The 24,398-nt window shown below is 36.7% G+C and overlaps 1 protein-coding gene across 2 annotated transcripts in view; it reads right to left on the reverse strand.

Moving 5' to 3' along the window:
* Positions 1-24,398, reverse strand: part of tnca (tenascin Ca) — a 73,415-nt gene that overhangs the window by 31,232 nt on the left and 17,785 nt on the right. For both annotated transcript variants that reach the window (XM_056745345.1, XM_056745346.1), the window contains 5 exons: positions 23,937-23,984; positions 21,952-22,015; positions 21,477-21,685; positions 19,943-20,092; positions 5,632-5,800 (listed from right to left, as the gene is read on the reverse strand). The gene's annotated coding sequence lies outside the window, so the exon portion shown is untranslated. The remainder of the gene's footprint in view (positions 1-5,631; positions 5,801-19,942; positions 20,093-21,476; positions 21,686-21,951; positions 22,016-23,936; positions 23,985-24,398) is intronic.

Below are 24,398 nucleotides of genomic sequence, written 5' to 3' on the forward strand. Positions count from 1 at the left end.
TCCGCAGAATACAAAAGTAGATATTTCAAATAATGTTGGTAACCCAACAGCTTTGACTTCAATTATATGAACACAAAACCATAAGAAATTTCTCAAAATATCTTCTTTTGTGTTTTTGTCTTCAAAATAATTTTTAGTCTAGATTTAATTTTTATCACAGACCATTATACAATTATTTAATTTTTTAAATGACGAACATGCCAAATGAAAGAGACAAATGTTTATTCCAAAAATCGTACAAATGTCCGTTTCACTTCAGAAAATGATCAATCACAGAGCATAATTTCAGACTTGTGGTGAATGTACAACAATGCAGCAGATTAAAGTGTTCTTTTGGGACGTTTATTTTTTAGAAGTGTTAAGTCTAACTGAAGTGAATTAAATTGTAATGTCCAAAGGGCCTAAAGTTCCTGTATAAAACACCATAAACTGCCTCAAAAACATATATCAAGGGATAAATACTATAATCCTTCCCTAAAGAAACTGAAGTTTTACTATATTAAAACTGTAGTAAAATCAAAGTGTAGGGGATTTTTTGATTATATGTATAATCATAGTTTTACTACAAAACCACAGTAAATTTGTAGTTGCTATGGTTAATTTTTTATTTTTTTAATATGACAGTATGTACTGGTTTAAAAGTACCTATACCTATCGGCCATTAAAACAGTACGCTCTATATAGTATGTGTGGGGGTAGTATTAATAGATTTCGGACGTACTGGATCCGCCATGTTTATTGTCGTCTGACCTCTCATGCTCTTTGACCTATGACATATTAACATCCACCAGTACCTAGGGGTCGGTAAAAACATAATTTATCCACGATAGAGAGACCACCTGGGAATTTCTCACCTATACTGTTTTGTGCATACTGACGTTTCGGACATACTACTCGTGACTCGTGAGAATACTCATTCTCGCCTGTCATATAGAAAGGAAGTAGGCCATTTCGGACGCCTGTGTAAATTTCAGTTAAACTACTGTATTTCTTCTGTCCAATTAAAAAATATTCAAGTATCACAGATGACTATTTCCAGTATTGACAGGACAGTTGATTATAATGGAAGTGATGTAGTTTCACTGTACATGTAGGTTGTTCACGGTTGCCAGGCAACAGCACCATTGTAGATGACCATGTGTCCTGAAGAAATCATTAATCTAAGTCATGAAGATAAATGGGGAAACTCCTCCAGGTTTCTGGAACAAACAGCTGAGCTTTCCTTAAATTGTAATCCAGAATTACTAGATCTATATTAGCTTTCCCTGCACTGGCAAAACAACGGGAACTTTCCCACCAGGAAAACAGGGACTAGGATGGCTGGCCTCAGTGTTCCGACATCTGTTTGCCTGATCTTCAAAAGTCTGGTGCATGTGTGTGTGTGTCATACAAGTTTAGACTAGAAGAGCTCCAGCTTTCAATCGTTTTTATCGTTCAACAGATTCCATTCCCTGCAAATATCCAATTCAGTGCGAGCCTAAACTATCCATCACAAGCCTATAGCAGGAAACATCCATCCAGGCTTCATAAGTACTTTAGATTAGAGGGTACACTGCATACACACACACACGTGTTTATGTTCTGTCAGTGGGCGATCATACAACATTGATGGATACATGCTTTTCTAGCTCACAGATAGCTATAGATTTAATGCTTTACTGTTAAAGACAATATTTTAGGAAAGCACAAACATTAATATGCTGTTGATTTATGAATTACTCATGCTTTTGAGAACATATTTCTGTTAATCTATTTCAGTGGTTCTCAACAGGAGGGCTGTGGCCCGCAAGGGAGCCCCAGCGGAATTCCAAGGGGCCTCAGGATGACTAATAGTCATAAAATTAGACCCAATGAGGATTGAAATACATTTTAAAACAACCAAAAAACGATATATTTAATTTAATTTTTATTTTGAATAAACACTTTTCCAGTGGATGTCAAGCTCTGAAATATTTTATTGGGTAGAAATTTTGTGTTTTTGTGAGGGTTATGGTGCCTTTGAATATTGTTGAATACAGTGAGGGGTCTTGGAGCTAAAAAGGTTGAGAACCCCGCTCTATATTGTCATTCAATGTCCATTTTTGGATTTTGTTATCTTTTTAAATTGTGATAAAAGTCAATATATTAAATGCATTAGATGGATATTCATTGAGTAAAAGGTTTGATCCAGACTATTCCAACTTTACATACTTGGCCGTAATTTGGAGAGTTAAGTTGCAAACCGTGGTCACCAACGTTTGCTCTTATAATCATAATTTAGTATATGCCAGTAAATCATGATCACACAATGTTAAAATATGTTCTTAAAAGTACCCAAACCCTAACCCTAAACCTAATAAAATAAAAATAGATTAATAAATAAAGTTTGTTTTCAGCAAGTTTGTTTTTCCGTCTTAAATTACGACTCAATGTGAAAATGGTAGAGCTACAACACAAGTATGACGCAAAACTGTTGCAAAAATCAAGACGCAGTGGGAGGACACTGGATCTAGTGTCGACCAATCACAATGCAACAGGAGTAGACTGGATCTGGATCCAACCTTGCCCCCTGAACTCTTTTCAGCACTTTTTTTCTGGTTGAGTTGATAATGAATGACATTTAATTATTGTTATTTCATCTTTTTGATTATTTCCATCCATTAAATTCAGAGGTTTTGTATTTTTTTAGGCTGTATTTTAATTATTTATCTAAAGAGAGCTCAACAGAGGCCACCCGTGGTATGATCATGAGGTCCACGAGTCCTTCATCAACTGAACGGACCTAAAGAACATTCACTAAAATATATCTATTATTATACTGTAACAAAAACGGTTTGTGGCTTATATATTGCTTGCAAAAAATAAAGGCTTACTCAGTCCAACATCACTGTATATGACATCACCCAACAACAAAATTGGAAAAGTTGGACCTGGCATGATACGTCCATATATAATATAATAGCACGTGACACACTCACACCCCCTCACCTGAAAGATCAGTTACATCAGCAAATTTTGCAGATGGAAACACACTTTAGGCTTTCACAAATGAATTGCACGGCAACTTCCAAGAAATCTCCAGTTTCACTGAACTGGCCAGAAAATTGCCCGTGATGAGGAAACCATCAGAAAACCGACCCTACGTGACACTTTCCCTCATGTGAAACAGATACACCAGAGAGAATCTCACTTCTTCACTGGACGCTTACCAGAGAGACGCTTATAAAACCTGGAGGTTTTCCATCATAATCTACCATCTGTACTGTGACTCCACACGCAGTCCAATACTGATATCCTACTGTCCAGACTCTCTGAGATTTATGGGCCGTAGGCGGTTATATCAAGGATTCTTCATGGGAACACGAAACTTACAAACCATGGTTAGCTGCACAGCTGTCCATCAACATCATGGTTGGTATTCATTTTATTTAACACATGGATAAAACCAATAACTGTCAATCAAATTTCAATGCACTTGTATATGGTTTTGTTTGCAAATTTATTAAAGCACACTTCTTTTCTTCAGCTTAACAAAACAAACGTATAATGTTTATAGAGGTATGAGCTTCAAAACATTTTCAATTTCTGATTTTTTTTTCTTCAGTTTTGTCTAAAATAAATGAATTGTCTATCACGTCAATAGTCCAACAAAACAAAACAGATGCAATTGCTTTTTTCTTGTTTTTCTTCAGTCTCACTCTGTTCTCTGCATTCCTTCCACACTAGAAACCGCACATATCCGAAGCGTAATAAACCCGCCTCTGTCGCTGACCTCAGTGTATTTATGTCTTTTCATTTCACAGGGATGGAGAGATGGGGCTTGACGCTTCGACGCCTCCGATCTTAAATGCCCGCTGGAATCAAGGGGACACACTTTCATTAACCTGAGGATAAAACCGTCACCACGACCACCGGCTTTATGACAAGAAACTTGCAAAATGTCCTACTATATTTCCATGTCTCATGCACATAAAATTGTCTTACAATAATAGTGTTAAAGTCAAAAACTAGATTTTGTGACAGAGACTATTTGTACAATATCTATGTTTATCTTTGGCATTTGATCATTGTATACTGCCATGGCAGACATGCATTTCTCAGTGCGCTGAGATGCTTTCACGGCAGACTGCCTGTGGGAAACTGGGAATTTTCTCGGCTGACAGGAGGTTACAGTGCGGTTGTCACGGTGGACCCAGCGGTTTTTGTGTTGCTATGCAATTACAATATGTGGTTGGTAAAGGTAGTTGATAGATGCTTTCTGACTAAAATAACATATAAAAATAAATATATATATAGATTTACTGTCCACAAAGCAAATCTGTTCTTCACAATTTGAAAATCGTTAATGTTTGTAGTACAAACTAATACTCAGTAATGTTATACTTCAGATTATAGGATCGCTAGAATTTCTTACCTCAAGTATGAGCAATGATAACAAAACTACTGCTTTCTTCACCATGAACCACTAATTCAATAATGATGGTTTGATATGTATCTTCATCTCAAAACCCACATAACCCCCACACACATACAGTGCAGCAGCTGCATCGCTCCACATTTCTTTCTGTTCGTGCTGTTCTGTAAGGGGAAGTCATTTACATGATGTATACAGTTCATGTCAAACAGACACATCCACAGACTGACAGACGGGTGCCAGGTGGCATCAAAGTAAGACAACCAGACCGGTTTGAGGAATTCATCACTCACACCACACATGTCTGGTTTACTATCTCCGTGGGGACAGTCCATAGGCGTAATGTTTTTTATACTGTACACACACACACACACACACACACACACACGCACACACGTACGTACACACACAGAGCATCTGTGTGCATCCACTGCATCAAAACCGCACAATAATGTTCATTCATAGGTGTTCATACAGTAAATATTGAACATTTTGTTAGTTATATAAAAACAATAAAGTCAACGTAAACACATTTGCATCCAATCTGGATGCAGATTTACATGTAAACAATCAAGAAAAAATACATTAATAAAAATAACCTTTTATCTGTTGAAAAGTGACGTGATCCAAAAAGAACAATGCGTTTGAAAGATAGAGCAGGTTGTTATATTTTGATGAAAGATTACAAAGACATTGAAAGCAAAGCAAGAACATGCAGCGAATTACCAAAGAAAATAAAGAAAAAGAAAAAGAAAAGAAATAGCGTTGATTTTAATTTGTTCAAAGCTTGTTTGAAATGTTGTCTTTAATAAGTGCCACTTATCTACAAAAAAAAACTTCAGTGATGCATTGGACTTTCCAAATGAAAAACCACAGACAAAAGCTTTTTAATATCTCAAGTGTTTCTCCTACATACTGTTTCAATGAGACTAACTGGAAATCAAAAAGAGACTCTTGCTTCTCAGATTTTTCTCATGTGTCACCTGCAGTATTTAATTCAAGAAAACCCAGAAACTCTAATGAGAACTCATCTCTCTTTAGATTTAAAATCATTATGATCTCTCAATCTTCTCACTAGTTCTCATTAGTCTTGGTAAGGAATCTCAATGAGGAACTCCAAACTGATGTTAAACCAACCAGGGGAAAGTTATCAAACCCACGTCCTCCATAAAGAACTAAAATCCAGAACAATAAATAGAAAGTTGAACTACACAGCGATGAAAGCAAATGAAACCAACCTGCTTTAAACCGAGTCTCCAAAAGTCGATCACATCCAGGTGGGACAGAAACGACTGCACTGAGAAGCTGAAGATGTTCCAGCGGTGTCGATCTGCAGCCTCCGTCTCCACGTGCCGGGTGAGAGAGCGTTTGTGATGTATTCCACACGCCCGTCTGCCGGCTGAGCCTCTGGGCAGATGTGTGCGAGAAAGAGAGGGCTGATGAAAGAGTTACACCTTTTTAACATGAGAGACTTCGGTCAGATCGCTGCGAAATACAGGACTGCCCTTAAATAGCCTCTTCATGAACTCAGACACACACACACCCTCCCGCTCTCTCTCTGTCCATCCCTCCCACTGCATGTGAGGTGCCTACACAGTACACTCAGCATATATTACCCATAACCTCCCTGGAGTGTGATATAAGATTCTATAGAGAGATGAGATGAAATAGAATTTTTTACAAGGATAAGGTTTTAATCCAAGCTGAAACTTCAAAGCCTCAAACAAACAGAACGACTCGGCTGTGTCCAAGATATACCATTATGAGCCCTCTGATTACCATTGAAACCAGTACAGAATTTATCATCAAATTGACTCAAATCCAGATCTTTATTCATTTTACATCACACGTTTTCCAAACTCTACATGTGACATTTGTTCCTGCCTTTATTTCTTCTATGGAATTTTAGAAGAAACGTCTGATACCAAGTCGATATTTAATAAAAGTCGTTTTAATGAAAATCTCCTGAAAGAGCAACACCTGTGTAAATTTGTATTTTCCTTTCGCTTGTGCAAATAAATTAAGTAAAATTAAGTAAAAAAAGTAAAAAGCAACATTTTTTATGAGTTACTGAAAAAAAGACATACTGCCGCGGAACAAAATGAGAGACCATTTCAAATGAGTTTTTCTGATTTTTTTATTTACCATTTATAGGTATGTGTTGAGATCATTTTGTGAACTACTAACAGTATTTATTCTAAATTTCAAGTAAAAATATTGTTTCTATTTGCATTTATTTGCAGAAAATGAAAACTGGAGAAACAGTTGAAAATAACGGAAAAGATGTTCTGTTTTCTTCAGACCTCAAATACTGCAAAAAATACAAGTTTATATTCTGGTTTAAGCAAAACAAGAGTTATATTTCTTGGGTAAAGTTTGAGAAATAATTTGTTTATGTGATAACCTGGATTTTGATCACAGTTTTCATGTGTCTTGTTATGCTGTCAGTCTTTCATATCGCTGTGGGATGACTTTATGTCACTCCTGAGGTATAATATTATTCAAATTCTCAAGACACTGGACTGGACTGACCACAATAATCTAGAAATTATGATTAAATGAACATTTGAACCAGCTTCATAAAACAGGCAACTTTTTAATGCCCATCAATGGGAAAAAATGCTTATTGTACCAATGATACGATTAAAGCATCCACCGAAACGACAAACAGTACGTCAACCAAACTTCTCAACGATTCATTTCAAACTCCGCGGATTCATTTTGGTATGTAGCACAAACTTCTGATTCTTTCGATTCTTAATAGAAATTCCCCTCAAGCCCACATTCTTTCTTGTTTAATATCCCATTGCACTCTGAAGCACTGCAGATTCAGAAAATAAAACATGAAACTTTTTAAATCACTATCAACCCAAAACACCTGATGCCCGTGCAAGACCAACACACAGTGTTTTCTCCACCAAGAGCCACGAAGACGTTGAATGCAAACCAGATCTTGACACCACAAGTCAGAAGCATTTTTTAAATCTGCGTTACAGTTAAATGCAAATAACAGACGCATGAGGATAAAATCACAAGATGTATTTTAGGATCTGTGTTGTTGAGACGTTTGTGCACAAGTTATTTTATTGACTGATGAAGTGGTTAAAACCTCCTTAAGTTTCTGCACTCCAGGGTTTCCAAAGACTGGAAGTTACTGAAAAAACGTTTTAATTCAGAAAAGTCATGTCCTTCTGTTGTTATTTTCTAAACATCAGTCTATATAGATGCCACCAAATAAAACAAAACATCCTAATCGACTTATGGGCCCGGATTCGCAGAGAAGGCTTATCTTAAAGGTGCACATTTTTTATTTACAGTGGCCACTAGCATTGTATTATAGATTTGCAACGAATCTCCCAGTCCAAACACGACGGTGGCCCCAGAGTACAAAAATATATCGCCGGCTGCGCCAGCGTGTCTTCTCATGCTGACGCAGGGAAGAGATCAAGCGGGAAGACCGTAGAAAGAGCGATGTCTTATTTATTACATACAATAAAAGCTCTGTGGATTTTAAGAATGAAAAGAAGGATAAAAGCCAGACACGTTAGGACCAGCAGTACTAAGGCTTTTAGCAGAGATGCTCATAGATATCTATGGAGATACCTTCCAACAGAGAGACCTTGGAGAGGAAGATCGTCTAAAAATCACCCCTGAGGACGTTGCTTTGATTCGGATCAGTATATGAGTAACATTGGTTTTTCTGTTATATATGTAATATATGTTGTTGTTGTAATATTATCTCTTTGACTGAACCGTTTTGAGCATTGTTTATCTGGAACCACTATAATATTGTACTCGGCCAGATACTGGAGAGAGAGAGGGCGAGAGTGCGTTGGCGCTTAAACTGGAGAGAGAGCGAGAGCGCGTTTTACTCTTTTACTCAATAATGCGTAAAGATCATGGATCATCCGCGATCCGTCTCACCACTATACCGCAGGGGAGAGGGAGGAAAAACGCGCTTTGTAGAGTTGTTTGTCCGTTTAGGGCTGCTGTACAAAACATGGCGGCGAATTCAATGTATGTAGGCCAGCTCTGTATGTAGATAAATAGCTTATTCTAAGGTATTACAAACATTTCATTACGTAAGGTCTTTATATAACTATGAAGAAATAGTTTTGTTTTAAACCTTGTATTGTTCTTCTAAGTCAGGACTATGCCTTAGTTCAGTGGTTCTCAACCAGGGGGTGCTGAGGTACTGCCAGAGGTAGTGCAGGTGGGACGTGACGGTTCCCTGAAACCCTAACCTTTGGGACGGAGGAACACAATTGCAAATTGACGGAGGGCAAAGTTGCGTTTGTTGCGGCCGCGCAGACTCATTGTCCTGCACAGTGCAATTTTAGGCTGCGCACAAAAGCTTTATATCTACAAAGTACGCAGACGTCCACTCAGGAAGCATCAGCATTTACCTATACATCATCTTAAGAAACAGGCAGATCAGATAAGTATGTTTGTCTTAAAGACTGTAATTTTAGAATAAGCGCAAATCTCTCTCTCCCAGAGTGCGCATGAGTGGTGTGCAAATAAAGTGCCTTTTCATGTATTTCTCAACTTGGACGACTGTTTAAACTTGTTGACAGTTATAAAATATATAAAACGCTATTTTCGACAGGCAAATGACACCACACCGCGTCTGTATTATAAACTGCGAACAAACTCTCGCTCGTGTTAAAATCATGAAACGCTCACCGTTCTCGTGATCTGGAAGATTAATCCTTTTGGAATTATGCCCAAAAAAAGTACAATTTTGCAATGGTTTTAATGCAAAAAGCTAATGGTTCACAATGGTATTTTAGTGGAAACCATTAATTTCTGTGATGGTTTCTTTTGTTTTTATCAGCAGGGTTGTTACATTTATAATCTGATTTTATGAGATTATCTGTCATATACAGGTATTTTTTGCTTCTTTATATAAAGTTTATATATCTAAAATATTTTATACATTATCTCAGCTATCCTCAATGTACAGTATGGGGGGAGGCAAGTTTTTTTAATGGGTTTATGGGGGGGGGGGTGCAACCATGCAAAGGTTGAGAACCACTGCCTTAGTTGAATTAAGATATTTAAATCGCTTCTATAAAAATGCCTTAGAAGAATTCATTACTGGTGTGCATCTCAAGACAAAAAGAATGGTACTGACATATATTACGATATGTCAGGGCAATTTACTTTTAGTGAAGACATCAGCTCAAACATTCATTTTAGTCTGGGACAAGCCTTAAACCTTGTCTACGAAACCGGGCCATACTGTAGCACTGACAATAGCTTTTATGTGTTCAATCTACTGTGTGTTAGTTATTATCATGTCTACTGTTCTCTATTTCAACATTAGAATTTCCATCCAAATGGAAATAAACTGAAATGCAAAAAAAATCACATGTAGCTTTGTACATCATCAGGAGATTCTCAGAGGAGGGGTGGTGTTCATACTGTATGTCGATGTTTATGGGTGTTAAAGCTAAAACTTAATTAAATCTGACACTAGTAAAATTATGGGCGCACATTACTAGTTTGGTGGTTAACAATTCATCGGTCAAATCAAATTCTGACACTAACAGAAACGATGGTAAAGTCCTTATCTAAGACTAATGTAAGGTTGTTTTACATTTATCCAAAACATATAAAAATCTAAACAAAGAGGGCATCATAAATTGAACTCTATCTGGCTAGAATGGCATTCGTTCACGTTTGAGGGAACATTTGGATGGTGTTACAGGGTGTGCAGGATTGATTCAGTTCTGCCTTGTAGTCATCGCATGCCAACACTTCCTGTTGGCTCATCCAATAAAATCAACCCAAACCACACCTGCATGACAATAAACACAAGTTTATTTTCCATAATGGATCTGAAATGGAATAAAGATGGTGGCCATTAAGATCACATATACAACCCAGATGGCTGTAAACCCCACAGAGCCGAAGATCACGACATCATCAGGCCCTGTCAATGTCGGCCATAAACCTGTAAACTTTGGTATAAACTTTATTGTGCTAACACGTGTGATTTATATTGGCCTTCATATCCTCATAAGGTGTTAAACTATTCACAAACACAATCTACACTCGAGTTTTAAGATCCCTGAGCTGTAGCAATTAAACTTTTAGAATGACATCATAGTTTCTAAAGAATCGAAAAACAAACATGCAGTTACTCCATAGAGACAAACACAAAGAAACAAACGGAATACATCAAGAACTATGTACACAAACATGTATGAGCTCTCTGGGAAAAAGTGAAATACAAGTAGCAGACGGCTAATGTTAACAAATCCAGATGACTGCATAACAACACTCTTGAAATATTACAACAACGTATTAAACCAGTGACAGAGCGTGAATAGGGATTACTTTGCGAAAAATCAAAACTGAATATCAACGACGATGTTAATGCATCAAAATATCACACTTTGCAAAGTGGAAAAGCCATGAAAGACACATGTATTAAACTGCAGGGCTAGTTGTCACAATCTCAGTAAAAGCCATTCTGTATGCCAGACTGTAATGGTTTGTGGCTATACATACAATGACATTTAATTAAAAACTAGAAATCTTTGCTGATTTTTTTTGGAAAAAACTGTAACAACTAGCCCCGCCACTATTTATCTAATTTAAAGCACAACCCTAAACAGAAAGATTTGTCAATCCGGCAGAGATATTTCCTCAGGACATGTTGTCCTTTCTAAAGTAAACAGGCTGTAAGTTGATGCGGAGAAGTATGGTGTGTGTGCGTTTCCAAAAGATCCAAGAATCCATAGGACAAGTCCACCAGGCATTCCATCCAAAACACTGATGCTGGAAATCACGGGTAATGCTGAGTCGCTACACAATCTGGTGTCTCATGAAGTTTATTTTTGGGAAAAAATGCCTACCTTTGGCCATCCTGAAGTGGATGAGTAACAGGTTTCAAGTCATGGCGTCATTCAGCGCTTGACATACAGCAGATCTGTCACCCCCGACATAAACATGAACAAATATGGGATTTCAGCCACAGCACCTTCCGATTCATCTGCCACATCACGGATACACACGTGGAAAATCCTGTCTGACTTTCTAAACCTTATGGATTCCAAACGGACTCTAGTTTAGTGCCTTTTTAAAAAAACACAAGTAACATCTACAATACAGAAAAACATCAATTGAAATCATCCAGAATATCCGATTGTCTATTTTTCTCTTTACTACTGTTTAATATGTTAGAATGCTTGATTCTGATTGGCCTGTTGCCACATTTGCAGGTTATTCCGAGATAACGACTTCTCAAAACTCAGTAACCCGGATGCAGCAAATCATTTTGACAGTTTTTTTTTGATAAATGAAATATGAATATGTCTTTTAATAACATACAGTATATGACATTCTATTTACAAATGATTACAAATTGCCTGTTTTTGACATCTAAATGTCGTTTCTTACCTTAAAACTGAAAGTAAATTGCTTTTCCTCACAGAAGGTCTGCATGCAGCAAGAATGAGGTAATAAAATATTTCAAATTCACATTTCATGTCCAGTTTTTTCTCATGTGGCAAGTAGCAGTGTGATAAGCGCTTCACTTCGCGTCGGGTCCTGGTCACACTGTCGGGGCTAATTTCTGTGATATCAACCGGCTGTCTGAACATTATAACAACTGGCTTTATTCTTAAAACAGAAGCAGAACAGATTTAGTGAGATTAAAAAGATTTAGTTCAAACTCTCTATCTCTGAAAATCGGACCCTTGCTTCTCAGACGATGCTCATTTTTTCCGAGATACCAAAGTTGTAAGTCAAATGTTTGTATTTTTTTAAAACAGTATCCCCTTAACATGCACATCTTCTATTAACATTACACCGAAAACAATGAAATATGACGTATGTAATACATATGATATGTTTCCTTCAGAGACAGGGCTCCAGACACTGATAAATGACACAAGGTTATACCAAGTTCACTGCAAAGTTCCCTGACTGTTGAGAAATGGAAACAGCTTATGTGGAATAATTCAAAATGAGTGACGGTCCGCTGGTTTCTTTACACATTCCAGAGCCACCAGCAGCGTGACGGAGCGGGACAGGAAAGATACACTTGACCCAACAGGGACAGCAACACACGCTTGGATGTCATACAGTATGTATTTCTAATATACTTCTTAGAAGGAGATAGATTAACCATAAATCAGCTCGGTGACCTTCACTCAAACCTTCTTTCTTATACAAGAAGATCATTAAAATGTATGTTTTTCAATGTATTTTAAGGACTCACTCCAAACACAGTCCTGTGGTTTCCTGGTATGAGTGTGCAGTACATGACTAAATCAACTAAATCATGTGCTGGACATTCTCACATCAACATCAGCACCACCCAAGATGTTTCTGAGAAGATGTTCACTTCCAACATGTCTGGCAGTGACCAAATAAACAAAACATACAGGAACTCTGTCACGATTACAAATCCTTAAGAAATGTTTTGGGCGTAATGGCAATAGCAGAATCGCGCCAGACTAAAAAAACAGAATATGTAAAGATGCTTTTCTATAAAAGGCAGACTAGACTTTCAGAAAAATGCTCTTTTACTCTAAATAAGAACTAATAAACCAGGAGATCTGCACATCTGTCCACAGGTGATAACCTTCTTAAAAAAAGAAAAGAAAAATGACAAATAAGATATTTTCAATGTATGAATTGTTTAGACGTCAGTGGGATTCAATAGAGAGCAAATTGAAATGTTTGCTTGAATCTCATCTGCATCTCAGATATGTCTTATGAGAAAAAGTCGGAAATCTGACAAATGAGTTTCAGAAGAGATGTCGACAATGTCTCAAACTGAGCTCAGATTTGTCAAATCTGCAATCAAAAGACAATTTTATGGAGGATCTCAATCTTCAAAAATCTAAACATTTCTCAACAAATTTACCCAAATCAAGATTATTTTACCTCTTCAATCTACATTGATGTCATATTTTTTTTTTTTAATTTAATTAAAAGAACATATTTTATATGAAAGATCAAAAAATATATATTCTGGGTTTTAAACGTCACTGTCACTGATTTCCTCATTTTTGGAATTAGGGATTTCAGATGTATCCAATTCATCTGAAATGCTTGCAATTCTGAAGATCTGTAGGAAGGACACCCTAGCAACCACATGGAAATTCCCTAGTGACCACCTAGAACAAGTGGCAGCCATACACACAGAAAATGTTAGCAACCATGTTTCCCTGGCAACCACTCATCCTAGAGTTATATTGGCTCTGTTTAATGATCCTCAACAGAAATATAAGTCGAGTGCGTTTTTTTTCTCGCTTATTTAGCTACTGTAATTCCAGAAATGCTTCCTGAAGTCACATTATACAAACAAACATCTGACCTACAAGACATTGAGTTATGACATAATCCACACTGCATTCTGATCATTGCTAAGAAGTGAGCAACTTGTTCCTTTGGTTTATAGTGGTATATAATCACTCTCTTGAGCCTGGAAATATCTTTAAAGATAACAAAGAAAAAAGTAAATGAACCATTTTTCCATTTCTTGGACCTTTTAAACACGTCCTCAAGTCAAGTAAAGCCAGCCAATCAGATGGAAACAGATACAATGTAACTTCCCCCCTGAAATAATCAAATCACTTTTATTGTCACATCACCACAACACAAGTGCCTTGGTGAGTGAAATTCTTGAGAGCGTACTCCAGAAAGTGCAGGAATAATTTACATATAGGCAGTACTATTTACATACATACAGACTTATACAGATGATAGTGTGCAAGATACACATACATATACTCAGTAGATGAAATATAGACAAAAGGAAATCAATATCATTTTTTGTCATAGTGTTGTTTGTTGACTTCTGAGAATCATGTTGCTTGCGGAAAAAACAGATGTGAAGGATTTCCGGACATGGAATGTTTGATCCAAACAATTGAATGCGCAACGACTGCTTTTTAGATTTCATTGGCTACGGATCGAAGTCTTTGATTGGGCGCCTGACCTTTAATGAAATGAAACTGGTGGTTCGAGGACATTTCTACACGAGAAAATGATGAGCTTCGGGGCATCAGGGTCAGATTGCATAACAGAGTAACAAAACAACAAAAAACTAGGGTTGCAAAAATAAGTGCTTTAAACAAGTGTTTTTGGTTACACTTTATTTTACAGTGTCCTTGTTTCAATGTAATTATACGTTTAAATACTGAATAATAACGATTCACTAAATGTAAGGTTATGTAACATGTGTAACATGTGCACCGTAAAATAAAATGTTACCTTGTTTTTTACCTGCTGAGCTAAAGAATGCTGTGCTTGTCAATGTCACTTTTAACTCAGCAATCCAATCACGTTGCAGGAGGGGCGGGACTAATACCGCACCAACAAACCCGCACAAATCAAAGCATCTGGGCTTAAAACCGCCGTCATGTGTCCACATCCGACATCTTCAGCCGTGTTTAACTGTAATGGTACACGGCCGAACAGTATGTTGTATTAAATCTATATTATAAAAATCCAGGAGCCAGGACTACAATTCCTGGAAAGGATCTAGATTATGAAATCTGCAATACAAACACAAATAATTCCTTTTAATTTGCCAATTCTAGCTCAGAGGAAACATTCACCCGCATGCTTGAATATTTCTGCAAATGCGTCCTTGAGGTATGTGACTTAGTTTCCAGGAATCCCTTGTGAGAATCTAAATCTAAACAGCCCCAAAGCCTCAGAGATGAGACTCATGCCTTCTGTCAGCTTCATCTATATCAGACTAAACTATAAAAAAATATAAATAAGGTAATATCAACTTCAAGTTAATGTCTTTTTGTGTGTAAAGAATCAAAGTACAAGCACATTTTAAAGTTGCGTTTTCTTGAATCATGGGACATGACATTGTTCGATGAATCTCTCTCTGTTTGACAAACACAAGACGCAAATGTTTGTAGTCTTGGCTGGACTGCCACTGTTTATCAGACAAAAGGCATTAGTTTGTATTTAGATTAGACTTTCATTTGCATACCTTTACACAGAGCTGAAGGCTTGAGAGAAAACACTGGACGGCTCTATGAATAAATATTTATAAATGACGAACAGTAAGCAGAACTCTAATCCAGAAAACCTCTCACGTGTGGAGATGAACGCTTCGACTCGCTCTCATGGTCAGAGGTAACTTGGTGACTTTAATATTCAACCGCTGAATGTAAACATTCTTTGAAAAACTAAATTATAATGAAGTAGGGACCTGAGTCATACAATATCTAGGTACTGTATGTAATTTTTTATAAAAACTATTCACATACCGTAGCAAAACACAAACCACTCAACACTGTGTAAAAACATGAACAATCGTTCTTTAATTAATCTCAAATGAAATTCCTGCATGACAAAACACGTTTTAAATTTAATTAGTCTTTTTAACAGCTGAGATAGAAAAGAACGATCATTTAGCAAAGACGCCTCATTAACATCATAAATGAATGTTGCTTTTCATCAGAACAATTAAACATTTGAGAATGATAGCCAGTATTACCTGTGCACATTTTCTAAGATTATCTGTCATGATTCCACTATCATGTCATGTTTATTCTTGTCTTGCAGTGGAGTCATGGCATAGCCTTAGGGTTTTGTGTGAGAAAGTCATGGCTTGGTTTACTGACGTTTCATGCTCTTTCTCGTGTCTCGTCAGTGTTTCCCGCCATCTCGTTTCCTTGTTAACCTTCCCATTAGTGCTTAATCCCCAGCATCTGTTCCTTGTTAATTATCATTTGTTTGTCTCCCCTTTAAAACACCCTCGTGTTCATTGTCCTGTGCTCGTTCATTGTGCTTGTATGCTCTCTGTACATTGTTCTCTGTAAAAGCTGTGACTGTTGTAACTGAATGTGGGTGCCTTGTCTTGCCCAGTGTCTAGTAAGTGCAGTTTAGTGTTCGTTTTTTTAGTTTAGTCAGTCTGTGTCCTTGTATTAGTTAGTTTTTCCAGTCCTGTTTTCCCCCTCGTGGGTTTGGTTTTGTCTTTTGTAGTGTCTTTTTGTATAATAAATATCTGTTTACCCCATACCATCCTTGCCTTGTCTGCCTGCAATTGGGTTCTCCTGCCTTGTCTCGCCATGTCGACCCATGACATTATCTGGCAAATTCACTGCCGAGAGCCAAAGAAAGCAGATGAAAGCATGACCTTGTCCACGACCTCCACTTTCAAACCAAGCTAAAGAGTTACAACCACAATGTCATGACCTTGACTTTCATAGCCTTTAAAAATTGTTGGCGTCTTTTTGTACTTTAACCTTTGAAAGTAGACATTATTTTACCCAAACCGTGTGGTGCAAACTCAAACATTATTTGTTTAGTAGCAGTTTCATCGGACGCCCGCTGACTGGCCCAAAGTTAACTTCCATTATTTTCTTTATTGTCTGAAATAATAGAGCATCTTTTCTGTTATGTTCACCTGTTTCTCCAGTTTTCATTTTCTGCAAATAAATACAAAAATACATTTTGTTTGAAATTTTGGAGTAATATGGTATATAAAGTAGTTCACAAAATGAAACAAAAGTCATTGATTTAGTTAAACAGAAAACTATAAATAGTACATTTTAAAATCAGAAAATTGGTCTCTGAAATGGTCTTGTTTTCTGTGTCTTTGGTGTGTTATAAATTGCCCATGCATTTATTCAACATGTAAAATTTTAAAAATGTAAGTGTCTGAACAAAAGATGCAATCTATCTAAAAGCGAATGGTCACTCAGACCTGCCTGAAACGCCTCATGTAACCACACCCCCACAAATCTATGTCAGTTCCTGGTATGATTTGACTAAGACTGCCCAAATGTATACGCAAGTAAGGTGGGGGTACGTGTCAGTACAATTGCTTTGGAACCTGATGTTCCAAATATGGTTAGAGGTGTCAGGGTTTAGGTGAGGTGCCGAGATAGAGGACCCAAACGCAGACAGCGTTTAAGGGTTTAATCAGTTAGCATGGGTTCGGGAGCAGGACCATGCCTCTCTCAGCCACGGGATCCAATCACCTCTCGCCCTACTCTAAAAGTAATTTAATGAATTGGTCAGAGTAAAAAATTCAACATTTTTGGTAAATTTAAACTTTTAAGTGTGAAACTCTATTTTGATGAGTTGTGCTGACTTAATTATGTTGATTATTACTTAAGATTAATATTGTGTGTAATTTTAAGCTAAAAATCTGTGTTTGTGTTAACAACAATATTTAGTTTGCAGTCACTAAGTAATTGGCTAGTTGACAAAATTATTCAACACCATTGAGATCAGGATTTCATGACCCAAACCATTTAACATACGTAAACAAGTTCAAACTCATGTGTCAAGTGTTTGAAAAGCTTAAAATAATGTTCAATCATTTAGCTTAATCTATTACAGTTGAGGGTATATGACTGATGCTTGTTGTATCAAGATGAGAATAGCATGACACTTAATAATGTTTAATATTTTGTTCTCTTGGTATTTAAAGGGTTTTGGTTATGTTTAAAGAGGTTACCATTGTCCTGAAGGATAGAGCATTTGCTTAGGATATGGTTCGAAAATTGCCACAAATGCCTTATTGGAGATGCTATAGGCACAATCAGCTCTTGCTTTTAATTGTTATTGAGAATTTTGTTAATTGAGATATAAAATTAAAAAGTGTAAATGCAAACAGCGACTTTGATTAAATTAGAATATAAATTAGTTGTAAGAACTTAAAATGATAAAAATATGTGTTAAGTCACAATATTTTTTAGACTGTAGCTTAATTATACCGGCTCTACTCTACCCTTATGCGCGGTTCATCTCGTAATCTCATCCCTCCCTTCCCTTCCCTTTTTTTCAACCACTAACCACTTTTTCCCTCTCTCCTCTAGGTCGAATCGGGGGGTCCTCATCGCTCGGCAGTACAAAACAGAGACAATACCCCTACTAAACTGACGACATCGGACACTCAGATCAACCTCTCATCCATCCTACCCCTTTCCTTTCCCCTCATCCCTATATCCATTCAATAAAATAATTCAAATACCAGAGTGGCATGGTCTTTGCTCGTGAAATGAAGTTTAAACTGAAGCGAAGCTTTGAGACGAATTCAAATCTGTTTAAAACCTCATAAGACAAAGAATAGTTCTGATGTAAATTCTGCCTGTATTTCTACTTTAGGTGACTAAAGAAACCTAAAGTAGGTGGCTAATGAAACATTTGATGTCCAGACACTAGACGCTATATTGTGTACCACGTGTGAAGTCCACACCAACTCCAGTGGTTCTGTCATTAAAACTAAATGAGAGACACAATTAAATCACATGAACTTCTAAATGCATCAGGAGATGACGCTATCTGTGCCAAACTATTTCCAAGAACAATATAACACCAAACCAATGAAAACATGTCTACATCTCCCTGACAACTGCATCGTCTGTATCTGATGTATGCGTCTGGATCAAATCCACTAGCCAGCGTTTCTTTTCACCGTGTGCAAATACTTAGATATGATGCATCTGTTCTTTATTTCCTCCATCATTAATGTGATTGAAGATCACCAATCTATGAGTAACCTTTAGTAAAGATGAGTCACATCCAACTATTATCCATTAACTCAACCCTTCAGAATTAATATGCATGCTTGCTTCTTTATGTCATTTCAAACATATATGACTTTCTTCATTAGAATACAAAAGAAGATATTTTGTTAAGATATATTTTTTTGTGTTCCACTGTAGAAAGAATGTCATAGAAAGTCTGTGCACTTAAGAGCTTCCCTTTGAGGACTTAAAGTTACTTAAGATAAACACACATCTGATAAATGTCAAATATGTTACGATGCGACATGTTATAAACATCATAGAGTCCAGCACATATTATTCAATTTGGTGAGTAAAAATAAAGGAAAATGATCAACAAATGTCTCTCTGTCTCTCTCTCTCTCTTCCTTCGGCCAGACGGCCACGGAATATAAATGAACAGAATCAACAACAGAAGCCATGGAGATTAACAGTAAGACAGAAGCCATTTGGATGACAAGACAGAACAGCACAAATTACAAACACAATATCCAGCTGGTGTCGTCCGGCCGGGTCCAGGATCCTGTCAGACCAAACTAACAGATCGTTCCCAAACTACTTCTATTCCCTTCCACTTAATCTAAAACCACACAACATTTCAATAAGAGCGATGTTGTGAATTTACTAATGATCAGATTGATGGGCTTCACACAAAGAACAAAGTATTTTTTTTACTTTATAGACTCTATGTGAGCCAGCGACGTCCTAAAAACTCACATTTACGTACAAAAATTATAAGTTTTGAATTCTAACAGAAGCAATAAGAAAATGTATAACATGACCCCATTTATCACTATACATTCAATGCCTGCGCTTGGATCAGTTCACTGAATAAATGACCTACACGTCCGCAGATCAGAAACCATCGAGTGTGAGATTTACATTTCAGCTGAAAACACACCGAAGTGTTTACTCTGAATACCCAAAAGAGTTTATGATGATGTTATAAAAATATCTGCACATCTCCACCGCAGTTACTTCACCTCTGTGTGTATACATGTAGAGAATCAGGAAAACAGCTCAGTTTACAAACAACACTTACTGATTTGTGTTCTTGCTTACGAGACAGACAAATCGAGTCGAGTCCTGACGTCCATCTTCAAAGCCGTGTGACCAAATCTTCAGCGGTTTAAAAAACATTGGACACGATGCTAGTGTATCTGCAGCGGTCTGATCCAGATATCAGATGGGTCTGAATCAATATGAATACACAGTAATCAGTCGATGGAAATAGGTCAGTGACTCAAAGCTGAATGACACTGCTTCTCTTTACACGTGGATCAATTCTTTACCAGATGTAAATCAGTTAGCTATCTAAAGAGCACATAACCGTTTTATCTGCTTTTCACAGTTTTCTGTCTCTGAAATCACAATTCAAATGTATTTTTACAGTGCTTGTCACAACTTTGCATTATTTTAATATATGGTCACAAAGTGAATTCTAATACATCAAAGTCTCACAAAACACCGAAACAGTTCATTGAGATGCAAATGCCTTCAAGTGGAATCAGAGACATCGTAAACACGAGTTCAGAGCAAATGAGTGGCTAAGTGAAGTCATATTTACGAGTGGAATACTCAGAATATAGATGAAATACAAGTTGCCAATTTCCATCATGATGGAAAGCAAGTCTGTTGCTAATAGCATAGTTAATAATTTGGCAAAGTTATTTTCAAGAGAACATAACATGAGATCAAAAAATTACATTTCATGCAGTGTGTAATGTTGCCGTGTTTAAAAGTGAGCATTCTGCGAAGTTGTAAATCCGAAGGTGAATGAATAACAAAGTTATTGGCTTGGAAAAAAAGGAGTCGACTCGGAATCACGTAAAACGAGTCGTACCTAGTCCGATTTATGAACCGCCTCGGATTTACGTCCGTACATATAGTCCCCGACTTACTCTTTTCCCCCAAACACTGTAGCTCATGAGCCTCATTCACGGTGGACCAATCACAGCAGATTAGACCATCTGACCAATCACATCAGACTAGGCAGCGGAAAGGAGGGGATAAGACAGATGAATCGGGGAACGAATCATTTGTGCGTCAGTCTAAAGGTAAAGTAAGAATAACTGCGCATATTACGAAATAAGAGTTTTTTTTACACCTGTTCTATGTACATAAACTTGTTGTTGGACACTCCATAAAACAAAGTAGGACCTTAGAAATCCCTAGTTATCTATTTTTTTAATTTTGCATGCTTTATTTTAATCATTTTAAGGAAGGATATAAAGAACTGCTTATAAAAACTAAATACATTTATTTGATACCATTTTACATTTATACATTTGGCAGACCCTTTTATCCAAAGCGACTTACACCGTGTCTACACCAGACGCGACAGGCGCGACATGACAAAAGACATAAGTAATGCATTAGAACCCATTATAATTTCAAATATTGTCCACACTGGATGAGGCGCGCCGAGATGCGACAAACGCACAGAACAAGCAGGTTGTCGCTATTTGTTATATTGTCTATTGTTTTGTTCGATTTACTTGTAAGTTTTCCTTGTCCACTTGCATGCAAGCATTAAACTCCGGAAGAAAAGGGAGAAATGGTCATGGATAACTCACCCTCTGATTTACAGCCAAACACAGAAGTCCAGGGTTTGAGTAAAGATGCCCTTCTCAGCCAAACCATTCCTGATTAAAGCAGAAACTTCACCGCAGCGGGGCTCTGCATGAAAGAAATCGTGCCGACTCGTCGGTTATTTGTGGTGGGGCATGACGTCTGGAGATCTGCTGACTTGCTCTGCTCTTGTTTAATGTGGCCAAGGGGTCTCCTTTATCCATAAAAAATATTATTTATTTTAGAGAAAAGAGTAAGTTCTGACTCGTATGATATAAATGGATCTATGTTGCATAAATCAGTCAAAAATATAGCATGTTTCATTTAGTCATGTTATTCTATACTACATGACTTGTTGTTGAATGTTTGTGTTGCTTTTTTCTATACAACAATTTTTTTGGGCCAGTGTGATAAACAGATGTATATATATTAAACTGTATATGCATTTTTTTTTTATTAAAATGAATTGTATTTACTTACAGAATAACTCAACTTGTACTCAGTGCTTCTTTCTGATCATCAGACTGGCAAACACATGCAAAACCTTAAGAAAACAAAGAATTAGCTCTGCAAAACCTAACAATCCAAAATGTGAGTTGTGAATTTGAAAATCTGAGCGATCACATCCCGCATTAACAAGAGCTTCGAGTGTGAGACCATCACAAACACACATTGACTCAAACAGATAAGCAACTCCTAACTAATGTTTGACTTCACGTCTTAAGCCTGTGATGAATCGTCACCGAGACGAAAAGCACCAAATATTTTTCCCTTTGAAGGAGCTTATTTAAATGTTTGGTTGTCATGGTCACTCACATCATTACTGGCCCACATGCTTTTATGGTTGTGGAATAAATTGCAATTAACCAATCGGTTGCTTTTTGGTTTTGGAGTTGGATCAGAGTTACGACCATGTAAAATCAGCGTTCTCTTAAACTTTACTTTTACAGAAAATATATGTTACTGCAAACACCAGAAACAATAAAAACAGTATAGAAATAGAGGAGGGGAAAGAGATGATATAAAAACAAGAAAATTGTCTAAAATCTACTCACTAGTTTACTTAATAGTGAACTAATAACTTCACATTCTGTATTAAAGTGCAGCTAGACATCAGTGATACTCAAAATCGTGCAACCTCATAGAAACACCTTGTCAACTGCATAGCAACCATCCACAACCATCCATAACAGAGTTTTGAATGGAAAATCTGATTTATTTTTTTAAAGCTTTGAAGCAAACTTCGGAGCAAATTACATTTATTTTCATGAAGCATAACATATAATAAACACACAAATCTCCTGATTTTTTATCTGCTTTCTATCACTTTTTAAATATTTCCAATATGTTTGTGAAACACATTCTCACTTTGTTTAAAATACAAATTTAAAAGAAGGTGCACTTACTCTGTTGAGCTATGTTTATATTATCGTTTCCGTAAAGACAAACAAAGCAAGAAACTCAAGAGTTAGTCAGACAGAAATGTTCTTATAGAGCCAATACCAATGCTGTGTCACTCAGAAAGAAACTAAATATAGCCATCTTTGATGTGATTTGTAACATTTAAACTATAAAAGCATAATTGCATCGAGAAATATAGTAATTAAATATGTGACACAAAAATGTAGCAATGAAAAACGCCTCGTTCATAGCACTGATTAAATCTAACCAAAGATGTTTAATCAAAGTTTGTGAACATCTAAATGTCAAAAGCTTAATAGCTTTTAAAAAATAACATTTTATAACACCAGAAATAAATTAACGTAAACATTAGAAAAGTAATTTTCCTAAAATAATGCTTTTAAAGGGGCCTTGAGGGGACCAAACGTGAAAACGTGTTGTTTTGCTGTCCCAGTAAATTTTAATTTTCCCTTTTATATTTGGCAGGCAAATTCCAAAATTGTAATACAATGGCAAAAATCTTAAAACTGAATAAAACATTGTAGACCGGTGAGTGAACTTGAACAAGTGAAATGTTTAATAATTAGTTTTTTTTGCAAAAGCCATTGTTAACCTGGGTTGTGATTTTTTAATTCATGAGGTGAAACCCAAATGCATTTTTTTCTTCTCATGGATCCATGTGCAGCCCACATGCTCGCTTCCACATATTAAAGTAATTTCCTGAAATCTTTCCTTTCAGCAGCGTCTATCAGTTATTATTGAACACTATAGTTTCTCAGAACTCTACAGTTTCAATGCGAAAAATTACACACAGACCGCATCTGCTAACAACATCTACTGTACTCAAAATTTTCGATTGCAATCCTAAGCAGCAGCCATTATTCCCTCTGTCCTGCATTTATAATTGTTTATTGAACACAGCCCAAGGCTGGACTCTGACCTGACAGGCCCATTTAATCCCAACACATGTTAGAGAGCGTCTGTTCTCTGTTCTGCTTCCCACCTGCAGCAAAGGTGAGAGACATCTGGAAAAGTCATTTTACTGAACGCACAGCTCCACTTACCCAACAAATTGTCTGTTTAGCTTGTCTATGATGTGTGTGCGTGTGTGCCTGCAAAAGAAAAAGATCCATTTAATTCAAGTATTGACCCGGCTTTTCAGTTCTGCATGTTTTGTCAATTTCAACAGAAACAGACCTCAGGAATACATGAAGTCAGCCAACAGCAATGTAAGAACTTCTTTTCTTTGCAATTTTTTGGACCTGCAAACATTGCATCCATTCTGTCCATTTTAATTTTCTGAGAAAAATGTGAATAAAAACTATAATTTCATTTGAAATGTGAAAAAAATGTTGTCACTAGTGCACAGAATGAAACAAAATTGATACTTTTACATGTACCTATGAACTCAGAGAAGCTGAAATAATTTTGGAGTGTTGTTTCATTTTTTTCTGCGGCTGTATTTAAAAATATATACACGACCAAAATCATTGGTTATTATGGTTATAAATATTTTGACCTCAATT

This window comes from Triplophysa dalaica, chromosome 4 (genome assembly GCF_015846415.1).
Source record: "Triplophysa dalaica isolate WHDGS20190420 chromosome 4, ASM1584641v1, whole genome shotgun sequence".
In the NCBI taxonomy this organism is placed as follows: Eukaryota; Metazoa; Chordata; class Actinopteri; order Cypriniformes; family Nemacheilidae; genus Triplophysa; species Triplophysa dalaica.